Raw genomic sequence first — 22,189 nt, 5'->3', positions numbered from 1 at the left:
TGATGGCAGTGAGCCTGGGAAGGGTAATGTCGACATCAAAACCATCTGGCTGTGCCTGCAAATTCAGAAGCCAATCACCATTCCCACCCTGAACTCTCACCACCTCAGTCCTACATTTTTATACCAGAGACCCTGAGCCCCCTGGAAGGGGAAATAGTCTCTGTTCCATTTGCTGCCCATAAATAATACCCTGCAAAGAGTGCTCATTTTAGTACCTTATCTTGCTTTGCAGTTACCTTAAGTGCAAAAGAGGCTTGGAGAAGAGAAGCACGAGCTGAAAACCTGCAAACTTCTGTGCTCCCCTGGGCTCAAAGGTTTACAAAAGGAAGATTTGTTTTTAAAATATTTCCGTGTTCAGGAATGGTAGTAATTGTGATCATCAGAGGCACCTTGGTGATTCTCCTGCCTCAGCCTCCTGAGTAGCTGGGATTACAGGCACCTGCCACCATGCCCTACTAACTTTTTATATTTTTAGTAGAGGCAGGTTTTCACCATGTTGGCCAGGCTTGTCTCAAACTCCTAGGCTTTCATTCTGGGGTTCACAGGAATCCACGTAGAGTTCCCCTTCCTGCTCAACTGCTGCCCTCAAGAGCCAGCTAGCCTTGCTCAGGTCATTGCAAAACCTGATAAAGTAGGTGCCATTATTATTACTATTTGCAGGTGAGAAAACTGAGTCTTAAAGAGTTTCACCTATGTGCTCAAGATGGTACCTATAGTAAGTGATTGAGAACAAGGAAGCATGGACTTCCAGAGCCTGGGTTTTAGCTGCCAGGCCAACCTTCATCCATGGTGGTGCAGGGGGACTGTCACTGCGGTAGGGACTCATCAGACCTGTATGGACATCTGGTTTTGGTGTTCACCTTTCTTCTGATACCACTGTCCCCATTTTTCTCTGGAAGACCCAGTATCAGTCTCGCACCTGACCCATGCCTGGCCAGTCAGCACATCCCTCAGGCTGTAGGGATTGGTTCATGAATGGGCACATGGCTAGAGAGGTGGCTCATTCTGCTGGACATGGGGCTGTGAGCCCAGGAGCCCGGAGGAAGAACCTGCTTGAGAATTAAACCAATGCCAAGAAGAGCAAAACCCAGAGATGTTGTGTCAGGTAGGAAGGCCATGCTAAGCTGAGGTAACAAATAAACACAATTATTGTTATTATTATTATTTATTATTGTGTAGCTTAACATAATAAAGGTTTATTTCCCACTCACATAAAGTCCAATGTGGGTCAGATAATTTTCCAGGGCAACTGTCTTCTTCTATTCCATAATTTGGGGGTTCAGGTGCTCTCCATCCTGTAGTGGGGCCATCTCAACATGTGGCTTTCAGAGTTCCTGAAGTAGGAATAGAGACATAATACACTCATTTTATTGGCTAGAAGTTGTCATGTGACTCACTTAAACTCAAAGGGGCAGGGAAATATGGCCGTCCAATGTGGCGCAGAAGGTAAGAACTACTCAAGAATGAACCCCAAAGGTCTCCACCACAGATGGAGGGAAATAAAGTAGTTTAGTTTAAATGATTTAACATGATTTAGATCTCTGGATCAAGTTGTGCCTGAAGGAGTTGTGGTAGTTCTTAAATGAGTCAATAGATTTCTTTTTTTAAAGTCTAGTTTAAGTTTAGCTTTTTTCTCACTTGCAACTGAACAAATCCCACTTGACAGGAACATACCTAGACCTCAATCCCTGGCCGGCTCCAGCATCTCCCTCCTCCCAGTCTAAACACCACCCACTATGGGCTTCTGCCCTTCCACTCCCTAAGGAGAACTGCAACACACGTAAGCTTAAATGTTCTAATTTTCCTAGGAACTGTCTTTTCAGCCACTGTGAAGGCCAAATGATACATGAGAGAGGAAGTCACATAGGAGAAAATAAAAGTCAATACTAAAAATAGCCTTCCATCTTGCAAATGAATGGGGTTCCCTTGAAGGAAGATAGGACTTCTGTAGAATGCCATAAAGTTAGCTTTCTGAGATCCTTTGGAGAAAGTGGCCACATCTGTCCCTAGATTGGCAGCAGCAGCAAGAGTTGGCTTGACCTCCTAGGGACTTTGCTTGAAGACTCTGGCTGGAGAGAGGAGACCTAGGTTCTGGTTTAATCTTTGCCATTGACCAACTGGCTAACCTTGAACAAGTCATTTATCCTCTCTGGGCCTCAGTTTCCTCATCTGTAAAGTGAGTATGTTAAAGTAGCCAGGGTCTAATGTCCCTGTCTCCCTTATGCTCTAGATTTTTGTAAGATCCCACCTCCGCCTGCAGGTGCTCAGAATGTGGCTCAGCAATTGTCCTGCTGGTCACAACCAGCAGGAGTGAGTGTGCTGGTTGAAACCCCTCCCAGAACTCCCCGTGAAGAGTGGCTGCACACTGTGTACTAGCTGGGTAGACCACTGCCAAAATCATATTCGAAGAACATTGGACTGGGAGCCAGGACACTTAAGTTCACATACCACTTGTTTCATTGCCTTTGACAAGTCCTTTAAATCTCTCTAGACTTAAGTTTCTCCATCTTTCATGTTGGAATGGTGATTTGTGCTTCCTTCAAAAGATCAAACAACCTTCTAGAGGCCGCTTTGGGCTTAGAGTCATGTGACATGGTTTGATTTATCACTCTGACATCTTCTAGCTATGAGACCTTGAGCAAGTTGTAATCTCCCCACATCTTAAGGTCTGTAAATAAAAATGCCAACCATAAAAAAAAAATACCAACCATTAACTTAATTGAGGGCTTTCTCTGCGTTTCTCTACAACCTCATGAGGTAGGTACTATTATCAACTCTATGTTTCAATGTCCTTTAACCTCTGTAAGCTGCAGAGTCACAGAGCAGGTGGCAGACCCATATTCCAATCCAGAGCTGTCTGGCCCTAGTCCCTGTTCCACACCACCCTCCCTGCTTCCCTGACATGGACAGTGAATGAGGATGGGTACAGGGAAGCCCCAAATGCTACAGAGTTGTCTCATTCAGGTTTGTATGATCCTTCCTCCCTAGAAACATAATTAAAATGTAGTATAGTCTCAGAGGCCTTGTGATGAATGAGTGATTAACAGGTGCTTAGATGGATAACAAAATAGATGTTATAAATGGAAAACAATATGGCACTATGTAGATGCCCAAATGTATGTGTTGACCCAGGTACCATCACCGTCATTCCATGGGACTAACAGGGATATGGTGATCAGGTGCGCTTGGGGTTGGGATACGGAAGCGGCCATGTTGAAGGGGCCCAGACCACCACACACCAGAGGGGCTGGGGTTTCTTCCTCTATTCCTACACCAGTGGCCCAGAAGGTCCAGACATGTGCCCAGAGTAAGAAGGTCATCTAATTAGAGCTCTGATGCTAAATCGCATGAGGGCCTTCCCTGGAGCTCAGGATAGAGGACTGGGAATGAGGCAAGCAGAGCTGGAGAAAAAGGGCTGCCCACCCATCACTCAGCCGTCTGGGTCCCATGCCCGAAGTGAAGGGGACTCCGCAGCTCTTTCAGGAAATGTCGGCAGCCAAAATAATATCTTCCTTGTCTTCCTTCTTGTTTTTTTCACTCCTTCTGCATGCCCCTGTGGCCCAGGAATATATAGATTCAGCCATCCGATTTTGAGTACCTGCTATGTGCCAGACACTGCTCAAAGGGTTTGGGATATCCTTAAATAAAAACAACCAAAAATCCCTGCCCAAGTTCACCTTGTGTCTGATCACAAGAGCAAACCCTGCGCAACCACTGCCAGAATTGGTATAATGGGGAGTCCTCTGCACTGACCATCTGATTATCTTGCCCTGAACAAAGGGGTCAGAGCTATGTTTAAATGCTGGGATGGGTCCTACAATGAACTCACATCTCTGGAGAAGACCTTCAACATTTGGAGAACCGGCCAGGCACGGTGGCTCACGCTTGTAATCCCAGCACTTTGGGAGGCCAAGGCGGGCGGATCACGAGGTCAGGAGATCGAGACCACGGTGAAACCCCGTCTCTACTAAAAATACAAAAAAATTAGCCGGGCGTGGTGGGGGGCACCTGTAGTCCCAGCTACTCGGAGAGGCTGAGGCAGGAGAATGGCGTGAACCCAGGAGGCGGAGCTTGCAGTGAACCAAGATCACGCCACTGCACTCCAGCCTGGGTGACAGAGCGAGACTCCGTCTCAAAAAAAAAAAAAAAAAAAAAAAAAAAAACAGAAACAACAAAAAAAAAACATTGGAGAACCAGCTGGTGCCTTCTTCTAAAAGAAAGGCAAAGGGCTTGGACTTCGTAGTTCCTTGCAAACCCCAGTCTAAGCCATTCAGCAGCAGGATATATGTGTACCTGGAGAGGTCTCCTGCATGGGTCTGCGAAAAGAAGCAGGCAGGTCGATAGCCACCAGTTGTCCAAATGAGTTCACTCAATGACAATGCTGGGCACTGATTAAGTATATGGCCCCTTGCTAGATGCTGAGACAGCCACCGAAGAAATGAGAGGCAGTTCCTACCCTCCATGAATTTCCAAACGAGCTGACAATCGGATGGGCTGAAGAGGTTAGGAAATCTGTTTGGTTAGGGGTAAACAGAGGGATAGGATAGGCAGAGGGAAAAACCAGGACCAGGTTGGGTGTAATACTGGGAACATGCACAGCCCAGGTATAGCAGCAGGGAGCTTATATTAATTCACTCACTCATTCATCCATTCAGTCAATAAATACTTCTTCCATACCTCTTCTATCCCAGTCTGCTAAGCTCTGCAAATAACTTGGTGAGGACATCCACATCATTTCTTTTCTAAGCTGATGATCCCAGTGGGAGAGACAGGCATTCATCAAATAATCACACATTATTTCTTTGAAGGAAAAATACAAGACATATCAAGAGAACCATGTATGTTGTTGTGTGTGTATGCATGCATGCACACATGTGGTGGTTAGAGGCTGGTGGTAAGGAGACAGTTTCTGCAAAGGGAACAACTTTTGCAAGATGTCCTGAGATAGGTAGGGATCTAGTCCAGTAGGCGGGCTGAAGAGAAGCAAACTAGAGGTGAGAGCAGGAATCAGCAGAGCCCAGGCTGATGGTACAGGTCAAGTTGAAGGTTTTGCTCTCATCCTAAGGAAAGGGCAGCCAACAAAAGGTTTATGCAGCAAACAACTAGGCTGTGATTTGTACTGGAGAGAAGATGTCATGCTGAGGAGTTGGGAAATGAATTCACATTTCCTTCATTTTATGAAGAATTTGCAAAACCTTTGAGCCAGAAAATTTCATTTTCTGTTCTCTCAGAGGCAGTATAGCAAAATGGTTATGAATCCAGGATTTTAGGGTGAAGATTTCAATCCTACTTTGGATAATTAATAATAAATTATGTCTAAGCCCCATGTTTCTCATAGGGCTTTTGTGAGCATTTAAATGCAAACATATGTAGACGTGAGCAGTATCTCTAGCACTTATAAGCACCCAACAATTTACAACTATTTTTCTTGGTTCTCCTTGCACCTTGAGTAAAGAGATGCTGAGCTGCATCATAAGTTTCAGTAGGGTTTGACCACTCTTAGGACCATCTTTCACTGAGGGACCTTTGGCCTATTGCTTTCTTGCTGAAGTTTAAATGTTTCCAGTTTCTTTTTGAGAACAGCTGGTCCCAATCTACTAAATAACCCCTTTGCACACTTGAAGACCATTATTAAGATTCCCTTTGGCCATAAACATACGAAGAAGTGTTTAACATATGAAAAAAATGTTTAACCTCACCAGTAATCAAAGAAATTCAAATCAAAACAACAAAATGCAATTTTTGCCTATCAATTTGGTAACTTTTTAAAATGATAGTGCACAGTGCTGGTGAGAGTAGGGTAAGGTGGCAATTTCGTACATTGCTGGTGGGAACATAAATTGGTACAATCTTTCTGGAAAGCAATTTGGCAATATGTTATCAAGACCCTGAAAATTGTTCTTACCCTTTAACCCAGTAATTCCACTTCTGGGAATCTATCTCAAGGAAATAATCAAAGAATCAGACAAAAATTTCTGTTCATGCTGTTTGATATAGCAAACAATATTTTGAATTAGGAATAACCAAAAACTACCTAGAAGTCAAATGGTGTCGTGACATATATTATGATGTCATGACATATATTAAAAAGTTATTAAAAGTCATGTTAACAAGGAATTTTCAAGGACATTTAAAATGGTCACCAAAAACTGTAAAACATAAACATATAGAAGATACAAAACTAAACACAGTAGGATTTTAATTATGTAATTATATATACTTATATTTTTATATGTCCATAGAAACAGCTACATGCAAACAGCAAAATATTAACAGTTCTTACTACAGGGTGATAGAATTAAGGGTGGCTCTTTATTTTCTACTTTACAATTATATAACCAAAAAACTTGTTTAAGAGCTCACATGGCCTTATGTATTTTTCTAAGTAGTTCATCATGGTCCCTCCTCTGCCATAGCATCTTGCCCAGAATTGAAACAGCGGACTTTCAGTGGTTACAGTTTTCCTGGAAAGGGCCAGATAGCAGATATTTTAGGCTTTGCAGATCATACAGTCTTTGTTGCAGCTTCTCAGCTCTATTGTTGTATGGCAAAACCAGCCATAGATAATATGGAAACCAATGGGCATGGCTGTGTTCTAATAGAATTATATATATATAGAATTATACATATATAGAATTATATATATATAGAATTATACATATATAGAATTATATATATAGAATTATATATAGAGAGAATTATATATATAGAATTATATATAGAGAGAATTATATATAGAATTATATATAGAGAGAATTATATATAGAATTATATATATAGAATTATATATATAGAATTATATATATAGAATTATATATAGAATTATATATATAGAATTATATATATATAGAATTATATATATAGAATTATATATATAGAATTATATATATATAGAATTATATATAGAATTATATATAGAGAATTATATATAGAATTATATATAGAGAATTATATACAGAATTATATATAGAGAATTATATATATATAATTATATATATAGAATTATATATATATAGAATTATATATATAGAATTATATATATAGAATTATATATATATAGAATTATATATATAGAATTCTATATATATAGAATTCTATATATATAGAATTCTATATATATATAATTATATATATAGAATTATATATATATAGAATTATATATATAGAATTATATATATAGAATTATATATATATAGAATTATATATATAGAATTATATATATATAGAATTATATATATATAGAATTATATATATATAGAATTATATATATATAGAATTATATATATATAGAATTATATATATATAGAATTATATATATATAGAATTATATATATATAGAATTATATATATAGAATTCTATATATATAGAATTCTATATATAGAATTATATATATATAGAATTATATATATAGAATTATATATATAGAATTATATATATATAGAATTTATATATAGAATTATATATATAGAATTATATATAGAATTATATATATAGAATTATATATATAGAATTATATATATATAGAATTATATATATATAGAATTATATATATAGAATTATATATATAGAATTATATATATATAGAATTATATATATAGAATAATATATATAGAATTATATATATAGAATTATATATAGAATTATATATATAGAATTATATATATAGAATTATATATAAAGAATTATATATATAGAATTATATATAGAATTATATATAAAGAATTATATATATAGAATTATATATATAGAATTATATATATAGAATTATATATATAGAATTATATATATAGAATTATATATATAGAATTATATATATAGAATTATATACAGAATTATATATATAGAATTATATATACAGAATTCTATATATATAGAATTATATATATAGAATTATATATACAGAATTCTATATATACAGAATTCTATATATATAGAATTCTATATATATAGAATTCTACATGTAGAATTCTATATATATATATATATAATTCTATATATAGAAATATATATATGTATGTGTATATATATATGCAGCAAGTCAGTTTTAGCCCATGGCCTTAGTTTGCCGACACCTGGTCTAGATGATTTGAATCTCTCCTGGCCCAAATTATGTATAGTCTCAAACAAGTATAGTTGGGGAAACTTCTAGAAGGGTGGGATAAAGTAAGGCTCTTGTCCCCGTATTCCTAGTGAGTCAATCCTTCTGAAATGTATTGAGAAGCAGTCAGCCAGGGCACTTCTCCCAGGCTTTGTTTATTCGCCTCTTTGGTTTGTTTTCTTTTTCTTTTTATTATTTCAATAGTTTTGGGGATACAGGTGGCTTTTGGTTACATGGATAAGTTCTTTAGTGGTGATTTCTGAGATTTTAGTGCACCCATCATCCAAGCAGTGTACCCAATATGCAGTATTTCATCCCTAACCCCCTCCCAACCTTCTCCCCACCCACGTCCCCAAAGTCCATTATATCACTCGTGCCTTTGCACCCTCATAGCTTAGGTCCCACTTATAAATGAGAACGTACAATATTTGGTTTTCCATTCCTGAGTTACTTCACATAGAATAATGGCCTCCGACTCCATCCAAGTTGCTGCAAAAGACATTATTTCATTCCCTTGTGCCTAAGGTAAGAGGATCTTTGGGTCCAGGAGTTCTGGGCTGATCAGGCATCTGCACTAAATTCACCATCAACATGATCAATATAGTGACCTCCTGAGAGCATGAGACCACCAGGTTGCCTCAGGAGGGGTGAACCGGCCCCAGTCAGAAACCGAACAGGTCAAAATTCCCAGGCTGATCGGTATTCGCCTCTTTGCATGGGTCTTCCCTCTTCTTGCTCATCAGTGCCCCCTCCAAGTCCTTCCTTTGCCACCACCCACTGCAGCCCTTATCCCATCTGGCGTAATAGGAGGTGAAGAAAGCCAAACACCCCAGTGATGACTGAAAGGGGCTTCAGAGACTTGGAACAGTTGGTAGCTAGTTTGAGATCTCCTCTCTCTACCAACAGTATGGTAAATGCACCTGATAGTAATAACTTAAGCATACCCTGAGAACAACGCTGTATGGCAGATGCACCTGACTGTGTTTTCAGAGTTCCAAGCTAAGGAATCCGGGAGAAGCCAACGCAGAGATTCATTTTTTATCTATGAGGAACATCTGAATGCCCAGCCCTTCCTGCGGAACATGGGCCATGCAGGGATCGAGGCTCTTTGGGGGTTCAGTAAAGGTTGCCAGGTGGAGACTGTCAGGGGAAGGGTGCTAAGTGAAAATGTTACATAAACTGCATGCTCTTTGCAAGTAGCTCCTGCCCAACCCGCCACCACTGGACTCTCTCCCCTGTATGTAAGCCCCCTGCCCATGTCTCATCTGCTGGTTCTGGGTCTCGTCTCCAGCCTCTTGAACCTGGTGCCAGCCCCACTGGTGTTGACAGGGGTTCAGCACAATACTAACAATTTGGTTTCCAGATTCCTGGGTTTGTGGCTCCATCTTCCTTCTGGCCACTGTGTTCCAGAGAAGGAGAAGGAGAGAGACAAAGGATGAACTGTAAGTGTGCTGGATCCCAGGCATCCAAAGGGTCCATAAGATGGTTTTCTGGTGGGGAAAGTTTTATATTAGAGAGACAAATAGAACCCTCACAGCAAGGATGCACCATAAACTTATGTAAACACATAACTATATGTGTATGATACAAAGTTTTGAAAGTTCCCTTGTTGAGAGTGGAGTCTTTTATCACTCACTTTAATAAATGCACAGGTCGGCGGGGCGCGGTGGCTCATGACTGTAATCCCAGCATTTTGGGAGGCCAAGGCGGGCAGATCACGAGGTCAGGAGATCGAGACCATCCTGGCTCATACAGTGAAACCCCGTCTCTACTAAAATTACAAAGAAATTAGCTGGGCGTGGTAGTAGGCGCCTGTAGTCTCAGCTACTCGGAAGGCTGAGGCAGGAGAATGGCGTGAACCCAGGAGGTGGAGCTTGCAGTGAGTGGAGATTGCGCCACTGCACTCCAGCCTGGGTGACAGAGTAAGACTCTGTCTTAAAAAAAAAAAAATTATATATATATATATATATGCACACAGGTCATTACCCGGTATAGGTAGGGAGCCTTTCTACCTTCTCCACCTTTCCTTTCCTGCTCCAATTCTTTTTGTATGTTTCCAGTAGAGTCCCCTTGTTTAAACCATTTTAGACATTGAGGCCTTGTCCAGGAGGCAGAAATGACATCTCAGAGCAGCCCACATATCAGGTGGTGAGTGAGGGAGTTATAGGATGACAGTGGCATTCCAAGGGCCTCTACTTCCTTGTCACATTTCCCTACAAACACATCAAATACAAAGTTGAGAACCACCAAGTGAAAATGGCCCACGTGGCAAGCAAAGTCACTCATCCAGGGGTCCTCCCGATGACCTCTTCTGGCTTTTGGGTTTGATTCCCCTGACTGGTTTGATCTTACTATCATATTTTCTATTGCATCCAAGAGGCAGGCACTGGCGTTGGTCAACTTTCCTTAGAGACCCAGCCATCCTGTTAGTTAAACAGTGATGAGGAAAGAGAAGAGAACAAGGAGACTTTGCATTTTAAAAATTAAAAGCTCCAATAGGTCATTTTGCTTAAAAGGAAATCTCTCAGCTGGGCACAGTGGCTCACACCTGTAATCCCAGCACTTTGGGAGGCTGAGGCGGGCAGATCACAAGGTCAGGAGATCGAGACCATCCTGGCTAACATGGTGAAACCCCGTCTCTACTAAAAATAAAAAAAAATTAGCCAGGCGTGGTGGCGGGCACCTGTAGTCCCAGCTACTCGGAAGGCTGAGGCAGGAGAATGGCGTGAACCTGGGAGGCGGAGCTTGCAGCGAGCCAAGATAGCGCCACTGCACTCCAGCCTGGGCGACAGAGCGAGACTCCATCTCAAAAAAAAAGGAAATCTCTCTCACACCATAACCAAGGCAGAAAACACTTATACCCAACGCTCACGTCCACCTACAATCTCTGTTAGGCGGCTGCTCTGTGACTTACTTTTCTGCTCAATATTGACTTCAGTGGATATGTTACTCAATTTCCTCTGCATAGAAATGTTTGGTGATTGTCTTGCTGGAGGAAGGGTACGTTGAGAGCCCATTGTGAATCTCACTGTCCCATGCCATCTTTTTATGAAATCTTGTTCAATAAATAATCATAAGGGGCAACATGGTGGACAGAAAGACCATAGGATTAGAAGTCATTCATGCTCCCACATGGCAGGCATTTTCTCTGTAGAAGACAAGACTCAGTTTGAAAAGTATTTCTGTCACTCCCCAACTATGTGGATTACTTCACCTCTCCAGGCTTATCTTTCTTCTATTTGAAGGAAGAAAGGATGGCCAGGCACGGTGGCTCACGCCTGTAATCCCAGCATTTTGGGAAGCTGAGGTGGGCAGATTACCTGAGGTCAGGAGTTCGAGACCAGCCTGACTAACATGGTGAAACCCCGTCTCTACTAAAAATACATAAATTAGCCGGGTTTTGTGGCAGATGTCTGTAATCCCAGCTACTCAGGAGGCTGAGGCAGAAGAATCGCTTGAACCTGGGAGGCAGAGGTTGCAGTGAGCCCATATCACACCAATGCACTCCAGCCTAGGCCACAGAGTGAGATTCTGTCCCAAAAAATAAAAAAGAGAAAGGAACAGGGTGGGAGTGGGAGGCATATATATGATCTCCATCATGCAGGGCTGTGAAGCTGGAACAGGGGCTATGTGATCACCTGGCACAGGGAAGGTGCTTAGAACATTCCATCCACACTTCATTCTTGAAGCAAGAAACCACGCTAATAGCTCTCAGAGTTGCAGAGAAGAATGTTACCCAGCCCTGTCCCCCAAGCACTGAGTCTTCAGGGAAAACATTTGTGTACACAGGTAACTCAGAATATTGGGCACATTGTGAAAGGTGCTGCCAGAGCACAGAAGAGGAAGAAACTCATCCAAAAAGCCAGTATTAGTAAAGACTTCAGGGAGGAGGTGGTATTTGAGCTGAGCATTGAAGGACAAGGATGGAGAAAGAGCCAGGGCTTCTGGGAGGGAACCGTGAGAGCACAGGCTGAAGACAGGAGGGGACAAAGCATTTCAGGAAATGATGAAGCATTAAGGACAGTCAGGTGCAGACAGAGCCCAGAGTGAGTGAGGCTTAAAGAACTGAAGGATGCCAGATCATGACAGGGCCACAGATGCAGTGCTGAGATTACATGGTTTCTTTTTTATTTTGTTTTGTTTTGACTCAGAGTCTCGTTCTGTCACCCAGGCAGGAGTGGTGCAACCATAGCTCACTGCAGCCTCCTCCTCCTGGGCTCAAGCCATCCTCCCGCTTCAGCCTCCTGAGTATCTAGGACTATAGGCATGTACCAACATGCCAGTATAAGCTTTTTTATTTTTATAGAGACAGAGGTCTCACTATATTGCCCAGGCTGGTCTCAAACTCCTGGCCTCAAACGATCCTCCTGCCTCAGCCTCCCAAATCACTGAACATGAGCAAGATCAAATGTTATCATGGGGGAGGGACGCATAAGATTCTCAGCCCAGGAAATTACATAATCAGAACAGCATTTTAACACAGTGAACGCACATCTCTGTCTGCCCAGGATAATCCGCTGGCATAATTATCAATGAAACCCCCATTCACTCATAAGAGTACTTTCCTTTAGATGAAGAATTACATGATCGCTCTCAGTTTAGATCACCCTGCTGTCCATGGGACATAGAAACCAGGGACAAAAGGAGGCTGGACCAGAGAGCATTCGGAGGCCATATCAACTATCCGAGCAGGAGTTAGGGACTTCCGAAGGCAGAGAACTCATGGGAAGGCAAAGTACTAGATCAAAGGACCAATTTGAAGGCAGGTTCAACAAGACCGATTGATTACCAGATGAGTGATGGAGAAAGAAATAAGCAGACTCATTAGATGACTGATAGTTTAGTATCAGATATGGGGACTAGACGGGCCGAGCAGAACATTCTTGTGTAAGAGCGCAAGGAGCTGGCAATGAAAATCTAGAGCACAGCAGAGGCCAGAGCTGGAAATGTGGATTTGGCAGATGGCAGAATCCTGGGGACAATCATGGCTGAAGAGGGAGGGTGTGAGACTACCCAGGGAGAGGGTCAAAAAGATGACACTGGGGGCACACTGAGATGATACTGAGACTTGTGCAAAAGAAAAGATTCAGGGAGAAACAGGCTCACGGACAGCTGTGGAGAAGAAGGTTTGGGGATGACTGCCCGGATCAACAGAGCCAGACGCTCCTGCAGGAATGGGTAGGTTGGAAGAGGACGATGAGAAAGACCTTTGAAAGTTCCATTGCACCAGAACAGTGGGGCAGAGGCAAATTCAGTGGGTTGAAGAGGGAGTGGGAGGTAAGGAAGTGGTGTCAATAAGCACAGATGATTCTTTTGATAAATCTGTTAGTGAAAGGAAGGAAAGAGATGAGACTGTGGTTTGAGGGAATAATTTTTTAAAAAAAAAGAGGGGGCAGGGAAGCATTTGGGACGTTAAATGTGGAAGTTGAACATATTTGAATACCAAGAGGAAGACAGTGGCAAGAAGAGGGGGTGTGAAGGTGCCAGAGATAACCATTTGGGATAAGGTAGGAACAGATGGTTTCTGCTCCAGTGGAGAGGACATCCTTAGACAATAGGTAGGACTCTGGAAGGAAGCGAGGCTGCACTTGGAGGGAGTGAATGCTGCAGGTGGTGGTGCCTATAGTAGTAGTATTATAACATCATTAGTAGTAGTAACAATGAATGGTTAATCTTACTTTTCGTTTACATGCAAGTTCTCTGCATTGTTTAATCCTCACAACAGCCCCATTTTATATGTGAGGAAACTGAGCCCAAGAGAGGTTAATTAAGTTGCCCATAAATCACTATAAAAATGCCAGAAGGTAGATTGAAACCCAGGTCTTTCCAATGGCATAGCCAGACTTTTGGGCCACTTGGAGTCAGTATAGACCAGTGGCTCAGTCCTTTCCGTGAGCTGGAGGTGAAGTCATCTTCTGTGAATGATGGGGGTGGATGTGGAGGCCTGAGGAAAGAGGAGAAGAGTTGAAACAGCTGCTGGGAAGAATGCAGTAGGGATGAGCCAGAGAAGAGAGAGGGCACAGACAGCTTCCCAGGGGCACTGATAGTAGATTCCATCTTGTTCTTATCACCCTCATTCCCAGCCCCATTTCCTACCGGGGCATGCACCCCACACTCTTCTCATTTATTTTGTGTCTTCTCTCCTCTAATCCCTCCATCAAAGGAAATAAGAGCCATGTGGCCCAAGTGGAATGGGTCAGATTCTTCCCACTGCTGGAGGACTTGGTGATGGCCAGTGGGTAGAGCTGGGGAGGTGGTCCTCAGAGCCTTTGTCCCACCAAGGACACCCTCGGCCTGAAAGGCTTAGGGAAGCAAGGCATTCAGCAGACAACAGGGATTGCAGATAGAGTGTCTGGCAGCTGTACCTCTGTGTTTAGAGGGCCAGCGTTGCTGTTTCTGACTTAGCCTCCCAAGTTGCCTGGGCCCAGCCAATAGCAGAAGAGAGCTGGAGCCAAAGCACTTGTCTCAGGTGAACTAGCCATGTTCTATTCCATTAAAAAGCCTGTCCATCCCGTGCGACCTCTTTCTACCGGAGAGCTATTAATTTTAGCTAACAATCAGTGAAGAGGACACCATTTGATCCCAGAGTTTAAACCCATACTTCTTATTCACTGGTTTGACCACTTAGAAAATAGTAGTAGGATCAAATAGGCTGAGCCTCCCTCTTTGGACAGAACTTCCTTGAATTGTAAATAGAAGGTGTTAGCCTTGGAGACAAGCTTAAAGATATGATATTACTGCTTGTTGTATGTGGACCACCACTTATAAAATCCTACTAAGCCACTGGTCAAATTGATAAAATCCATACAGGACCAGAATCTAGAAAACATGGGGCTCAACTCAAATTTCCATAAAAGTGGCCAACAGGACCAGGGAATCGGCATTTAATTCTCAATATGTGCTGACTTTCAGCCTCCAAATGTCATGGTCAACACGTGGGGTCTCAGGATAGGACATCTGTGGGCTGGCAGGTTCCAGAAGCGTTGGAGTCTTCTCGGGACTCTTTTCCACAGTGCTAGAAACTCAATTGTAAGAAAGTAATCACAACGAATTCTTAATAATTGAGAAAAAGCACGGGGAAAATGATCACATCTGTTCAGACTAAAATGGAATCGTTTCAGGGAATGCAAGCAGGCAACGCTCAAGCTACATTTAAGGCGACTATATTTGTAAGATTGGGGACAAGGAAGAGGGGAGAAGCAGCTCTTGAGAGACAGAGTCCTAAATCTGTATATTAAGAATCCAAGGGTGAATGTTTGGGAAGCAGTGATTTGTGTGTGTATGTGCCGGTGTGTGTGTGTGTATATACACACGCACACATATAAGCACACACATTCTCACACACTCGCACCCACAGACACTCCAGGTTTCTGAAGAGCTGTGTACCATTACCCAGTTCGAGTTGAAATGAACCCCGTGCCTCCCTGTAGCCCGTTTTGAGTAGTATTCTCCTATCATGGGCAGGAGAGTCTCCTGCAAACCCTAGCCACGGTGTCCTCAGTCCAACTCTCCAACAGATTACCATCTTTCCCTTAACTTGCCCTGAAAAGCAGCCCAGGGGCAACAAATCCCTCCCTCTTCCACCAGTTCCAACATTTCTCTAATGAATGCAGGAGAAAATTAATTACAGAGAGATTTTCAAGACCTCGGCATCTAATGACCAGCCCCAGCGCCCCCTCCCTCCAGCTCCTCATTGGCCCTGCCCAGCCCTGCCCTCCTTGCCTCCACCCTCCCCTCCCCTCCCTTCCCAGAACCCAGGAACAATACCGCAGGCTAATTAGGCAGGGAAAGAGTTTCTTGGCAAAAGGGGCTGTGTGCTAGGTCAGTACCTTGAACAACCCAGAAGAAAAACAAAACAGCATTAAAAGAAAAAGAAAGGGAGGGGGACCTGTTAATCCCAAGTGCATTTCCGCCAAATATTCTCCTTTTCAAGTGTTTTCTTCCTGGTAAACAAAGTTCTGTGGCTGGCTTTGGAGATTTTAGGACATGGTTGCTTAGTAATATTGGGGAAAACACGAAGTCCCCACCTCAGCCCCATTTTGTGCCTCCTCTCCCTCGCTCACTGCACTGAGGGGTGGTGACACATTCCCACATTGCAAGGGACAGCCCATTTGTGAAGAAGAGCTGAGCTTTCTTTTCTTTTCTTCTTTTCATGTCTATCAGCTTCCCGAAGCCCAGCAAAGAACAGAGATTTCTGGTCCCAAGTTTGGTGAATCTAGACCAGCACTGTCCAGCAGAACTCGCTGTGATGATGGAACTGTCCTATATCTGTGCTGTCCAATATGGTGGTCACCAGCCACACGGGGCCACTGAGCACTTTAAATATGGTTTGCGCAAATGAGCAACTGAGTGTTAAATGTTATTTCATGTTGATTAATCAAAATTGAAATAGCCACAGAGAGCTTGTGGCTTGGAGAGACGTAGCTCTTTTCAAAACCTCTGTGGGCTGAGGGCAACCAAGGGCACAGCAGTAGCATCTGGGTGGCTCAGTGACATTTATGAGGGACAGAGGATGGGATGGTATAAGGAGCACAGACAAAGGTCCTGATTTCACTGCAGGCCTATCTTCTCTTTTCTGTGCCCTTGGGCATCATTTAAATTGATCTTCAGTCCCCTCTTCTGTAACATTAGAGACAATCACAAGAGTGCACTTCACGGTTGTTTTGAGGCAGGGGCAATGGATGCCGAGTCCCCTAGTGACACCTTCCACCAGAGAATAACAAATACAGGCAGACCTGGTGCTCTGCCTTCCTGCCTACTCTCCAGTCTCATCTCCTGCTCTTCCTTGGCTGGCGTTTTTTGCTCCCAGAATTCCATACACTTTCAACCTTGGTATCTTTGCCTATGTCATGCCTTCTGCCTGGAATCCCTGCCCTTCTGGTTGCCTTGCCTTGGCCAAGAAAATTCCTGATCAATCTCAAGGGACCTAAAGAATAGGGAATCTTCTGAGCTCTGAGCTAGAAAGCCTGTTTCCCCCCTCCTGTCATCCCATCTTCCCCCCTCCTGTCATCCCATCTTCCCCCTCCTGTCATCCCATCTTCCCCCTCCTGTCATCCCATCTTCCCCCTCCTGTCATCCCATCTTCACTCTCCAGTCATCCCATCTTCCCCCTCCTGTCATCCCATCTTCCCCCTCCTGTCATCCCATCTTCCCCCCTCCTGTCATCCCATCTTCACTCTCCTGTCATCCCATCTTCACTCTCCTGTCATCCCATCTTCCCCCTCCTGTCATCCCATCTTCCCCCTCCTGTCATCACATCTTCCCCCCTCCTGTCATCCCATCTTCCCCCCTCCTGTCATCCCATCTTCCCCTCTCCAGTCATCCCGTCTTCCCCCCTCCTGTCATCCCCTCTTCCCCCCTCCTGTCATCCCATCTTCCCCCTCCTGTCATCCCCTCTTCCCCCCTCCTGTCATCCCCTCTTCCCCCCTCCTGTCATCCCATCTTCCCCCCTCCTGTCATCCCCTCTTCCCCCCTCCTGTCATCTCATTTTCCCCCCCTCCTGTCATCCCCTCTTCCCCCCTCCTGTCATCCCATCTTCCCCCCTCCTGTCATCCCATCTTCCCCCCTCCTGTCATCCCCTCTTCCCCCCTCCTGTCATCCCATCTTCCCCCCTCCTGTCATCCCCTCTTCCCCCCTCCTGTCATCTCATTTTCCCCCCCTCCTGTCATCCCCTCTTCCCCCCTCCTGTCATCCCATCTTCCCCCTCCTGTCATCTCATTTTCCCCTCTCCTGTCATCCCATCTTCTCCTCTCCAGTCATCCCATCTTCCCCCTCCTGTCATCCCCTCTTCCCCCCTCCTGTCATCCCATCTTCCCCCCTCCTGTCATCCCCTCTTCCCCCCTCCTGTCATCTCATTTTCCCCCCCTCCTGTCATCCCCTCTTCCCCCCTCCTGTCATCCCCTCTTCCCCCCTCTTGTCATCCCATCTTCCCCTCTCCAGTCATCCCATCTTCCCCCTCCTGTCATCCCCTCTTCCCCCCTCCTGTCATCCCCTCTTCCCCCCTCTTGTCATCCCATCTTCCCCTCTCCAGTCATCCCATCTTCCCCCTCCTGTCATCCCCTCTTCCCCCCTCCTGTCATCCCCTCTTCCCCTCTCCAGTCATCCCATCTTCCCCTCTCCAGTCATCCCCTCTTCCCCCCTCTTGTCATCCCATCTTCCCTCTCCAGTCATCCCATCTTCCCCCTCCTGTCATCTCATTTTCCCCCCTCCTGTCATCCCATCTTCCCCCTCTCCACTCATCCCATCTTCCCCCTCTCTCGTCATCCCCTCTTCCCTTCTCTTGTCATCCCATCTTCCTCTCTCTTATCATCCCATCTTCCCCTCTCTTGTTATCCCATGTCCCCCTCTCGTCATCTCTCTTTTTTTCTCTCTTTCTCTCCCCTTCTCTTTCCATTATGGCTGCCACTAGCTACACATGGCAACTGCACATTTGAAGTGTCACTGGTACAACTGAGCACTGAATTTTTAATTTGAGTTTACTTCATTGAAGTTGAAATAGCCACATATGGCAAGTTCTTGCTTGCTCGCTTCCTCGCTGTCTTGCATGCACACACCCCACATGCTGTAGCTTGGCTACACACTCCTCTCCAACCCCATCCCTCTGAACATGTGTGCCCCTGAACTTACCTACAATCTAGTATTGAAGCAACCTCTTAAGAAATCTACCACCCCATGAGAAATCGAGCAATTAGAAAAGACACAGCCTGTGTTCCACTCTGTTTTGTTTTGTTTTTCATCTATGTCCCAGCAATCAGTACAGCATCCAGTACATAGTAACTTCTCAATGAATATTTCCCATCCATGAAACAGAAATTGTTCATCAGTCTACAACCTATATCATGGGTCAGCAAACTACGGCCCACAGGCCAAATCCAGCCCACTGCCCACTTTTGCATGGCCCTCTAACTTAAAAGCGTTCTTTTATTTTAAAATGATTATATAAGTACCTCCCTAATAGCCTTAACTTTGCCTCTTGGCCTACAAAGCCTAGGATTTTTTGCTTCCTGGCCCTTTAAGAAAAGGTTTGCCAATCTCTGGTCTGGATCCCAAGAACAGCTGCTAATAGGACTTGGTGTAGCCTGTGATTAGAGAAAGGGATAAATGAGGTCTGGGGATGGGTGTGGGGAGGGGTGTGGAGAGAGGGGCCCACAGCCCTCCCCAGCAAAGCTGAGCCCACAGGTACCTGGCTAAGTCTGCAAGAGCTGGTCCTCAGGGACACCGCCAGCCAGGGCAGCACAGACAGGCTCACCTCGTGCTTCCTCCTCCCTCTCCCGACCTCCTTGCCGCACTGCAAACACCTCGGGGACTAAGGCTTAGGGGACACACAATGTGACCTTCTAAGAACGTTCTGCTGTGCCCACACTCGAGCCATGGCAAATGGAAGATGGGATTTTCTGGATTCTGTTTTGTGGTTTGACTGCGTAAAGTAGCAGTTTCCATTCAAAACAAAGCCCCTGAGCATATTTTTAACAGCAATGGAAAGGTCTTCCAAAGAGACATGCATAGGGGCTTGGAAGCAATCTGACAGGCAGGAAGCAGTCTGTCCTTCCCTTTCCTGCTAAAACATGAACCGAGGTTTCTAAGAACCAAAGCAAAGATTGCTCCAGGCCCTGACAACACCACATCAAGGTGAGCAACAAGATCCTGAAAGGTTACCCCATCTCTGTCCTATGCTCATCAATACCCTCTATACCCAGCCCGTGTCTTCCTAATCTCCACCCCAGAAACAAATTGTCAATCATCTCTCCAAACATCACAAGCATCTGGGAATGTCTCCTGCCCCACTCACTTCCCTGCTGGGTTCACCCTTCCAAACAGAGAGGGGCTGAGCACACCCAATGATGTGCTAAATATTTGCCTGCTGCAGAATCTATTTTGCTGCTGCGGCTGCTGCTTGGCAGCAAAGAGACAGGAAGCTATTTAGATATATTATCTTCCTTTTCAGGAAGTTGAGAGGAACTTTTCTATTGCAGTTCACACAAACATTCCGTCTAATGGTCATTTAGTCATGCCGGCTCATTAGGTCACCAGTGAGGAATGCCCAGGCTGATTAAACATCATTCCAGCTTCTCTACTCGCTGCCCCGGGTCCCGGGGAGAAAACAGAGCTTCCATGGCCTGGTGGTGACCAAGACAAGGAGCCCATCCCCACTGCCAACCTCACAGCCCCTCCCCAGCTCCCACACACAGCACTTCTTACTTCTAAGGGGGGGCTGATGGCTTTATAAAGAAATGTGTATGGGACTGAGCAGGAAGGTGGCCCCCATGAATACCTCTGGTCAGATAATGCTGTCCTTTAAGGGAGATCAAAGAGCGTCCTTGGCAGAAGGCCCTGAGAATGCTGTTACCAAAAAATGCAAGACAGACCCATGATGAGGTCACAGAGATGAATTGATAGCTAGAACACAAGCTTGCACAGAATGTAACAACTAACTATGAGTGAGTGGTAGTTATGTACTAGACATATTCCAAGCATTTTATGTGTATTCACTCATTTAAGGCTTGAACAACTCAACGAGGCAGGAATCATGAGGAAACTGGCCCAGAAAGTCAAATACAGTATTTCTGCTTACAGTTGCACACACAGTGGATCTAGCCTGTGCTCTGCATTAGAACTTTCTGCAGTGATGGACATGTCCCATGTCTGTGCCTTCCAGTGGGGTCACCACTGGCCACACATGTCTATTAAGTCCTTGAAAGTCACTGGTGTGACTGAGGAAGTGAATTTTAAATTTCATTTAACTGTAACGTATTTAAATTTACATGGTGCATGTGGCTAGTTGTTACCATATTAGACCCCCGGATCTAGGTGGTCTGGCTCCAGAATACACACCCTTAAACCTTGGACTGTCCTGCCTTTCAAATCAACTAAGAGAATATGGAACTACTTACTGGGAGAATAATTAAACTCTAAAGGTGGAGCTTAGGTAGAGTTTCATCAATATCTTAAAGGACAAGAACATATGAGAAATTAGACTAGGAAAGAGAGAGAAAAGCTAGCTTAAATTAAATGGGTGGCATTCAGGGCAGGTGTTTGGGAGGGTATATCTATAAAAGGAAGAAGGTAAAATACCAACATAGCTTGTCAAGAGAAGAAGTGGTTTCCTCTTGTCTAACCAATAAATTATATTGAGCTCCTACTATATGACCTTACTAAGTCTTGCTCTCCAAAGTCATGTGGCCTGGGTGGGAAGCCAGATGTGATTCCCTAAACAATGCCAGGCTGCATGGGCCAGGGCGGATGGCAGGACTAAAGTCTGTTTATTCTGTTGGTATTCCAGTTAGCCATTCATCTGTAAAGACAGGAGTGATCAAGGAAGTCTTCATGGAGGAGAAGGTGTTTAAGCTGGAATTTGAAAGAAATGGCTTGAATCAGAAAAGTGGGACAGTGGGAAGGATGACTACAATGACATACTTGGAAGGAAACGTGAACTGTTCTTGGTGACTCTTGGAGACTGACATACGGAGAGTAATCAAAAATGACTTTACATGTTTTGGCTTGGATAAAAATAGTGGTTCTTGGGGCAAACACAGGAACTTTAGGGGGTGGTAGGAGATAGTTTCAGAAATTATGACTTTGGTTTTGGGCATGTGGATTCTGAGGTGACAGATTGTGGAAATCTTGGATTAATATCCACTTTTCAGTTTAGATGGGAGGAGATGGATTAGAAGGCTGCCCGAGATCACCTCCATTCCTGGCACTCAGAGGAGTTGCGTTTCCTCTAAAGCAGAGAAATTAGGCCAAGGCAGAATGAAGAGGAGCCACAGGACTCCAGAGAGGTTCACGTCACCACCCCACAGGGGACAAACGCATACCTTGTTTTCTGAGTTGACAGACATCCGGTTACTTCATCTTGGAAGTTACATTAATCTGCTCTTTGGAACATCCTGCCCAATGACCGATTTTTTAAAATAGCTTCTTTTCCCTGATTATATTTGTAATACCTACTCACTGCAAAACACTTGAGAAAGCTCAAAAACAGAAATAAGGAAATGCAATCACATAGACACACACACACAGACCCACACACAGAGACATATATGTATAGAGAGAGACATGCACGTACACACAGACCCGCATATGTATGTGTA

At 44.0% G+C, this 22,189-nt stretch overlaps 1 long non-coding RNA gene across 1 annotated transcript in view; it reads right to left on the bottom strand.

Moving 5' to 3' along the window:
* Positions 1–1,146: 1,146 nt before the first annotated feature.
* LOC134732427 (uncharacterized) overlaps positions 1,147–22,189 on the bottom strand; it is an 81,598-nt gene continuing 60,555 nt past the window's right edge. The window contains exon 2 of the long non-coding RNA XR_010115577.1: positions 1,147–1,334. This is a non-coding gene — a long non-coding RNA (uncharacterized lncRNA). The remainder of the gene's footprint in view (positions 1,335–22,189) is intronic.

The sequence above is a fragment of the Symphalangus syndactylus genome, chromosome 14, assembly GCF_028878055.3.
Source record: "Symphalangus syndactylus isolate Jambi chromosome 14, NHGRI_mSymSyn1-v2.1_pri, whole genome shotgun sequence".
NCBI lineage: Eukaryota > Metazoa > Chordata > Mammalia > Primates > Hylobatidae > Symphalangus > Symphalangus syndactylus.
The sequence above is the reverse complement of the archived record's forward strand: the minus strand, read 5'-3'. Positions and strand labels throughout refer to the sequence as shown.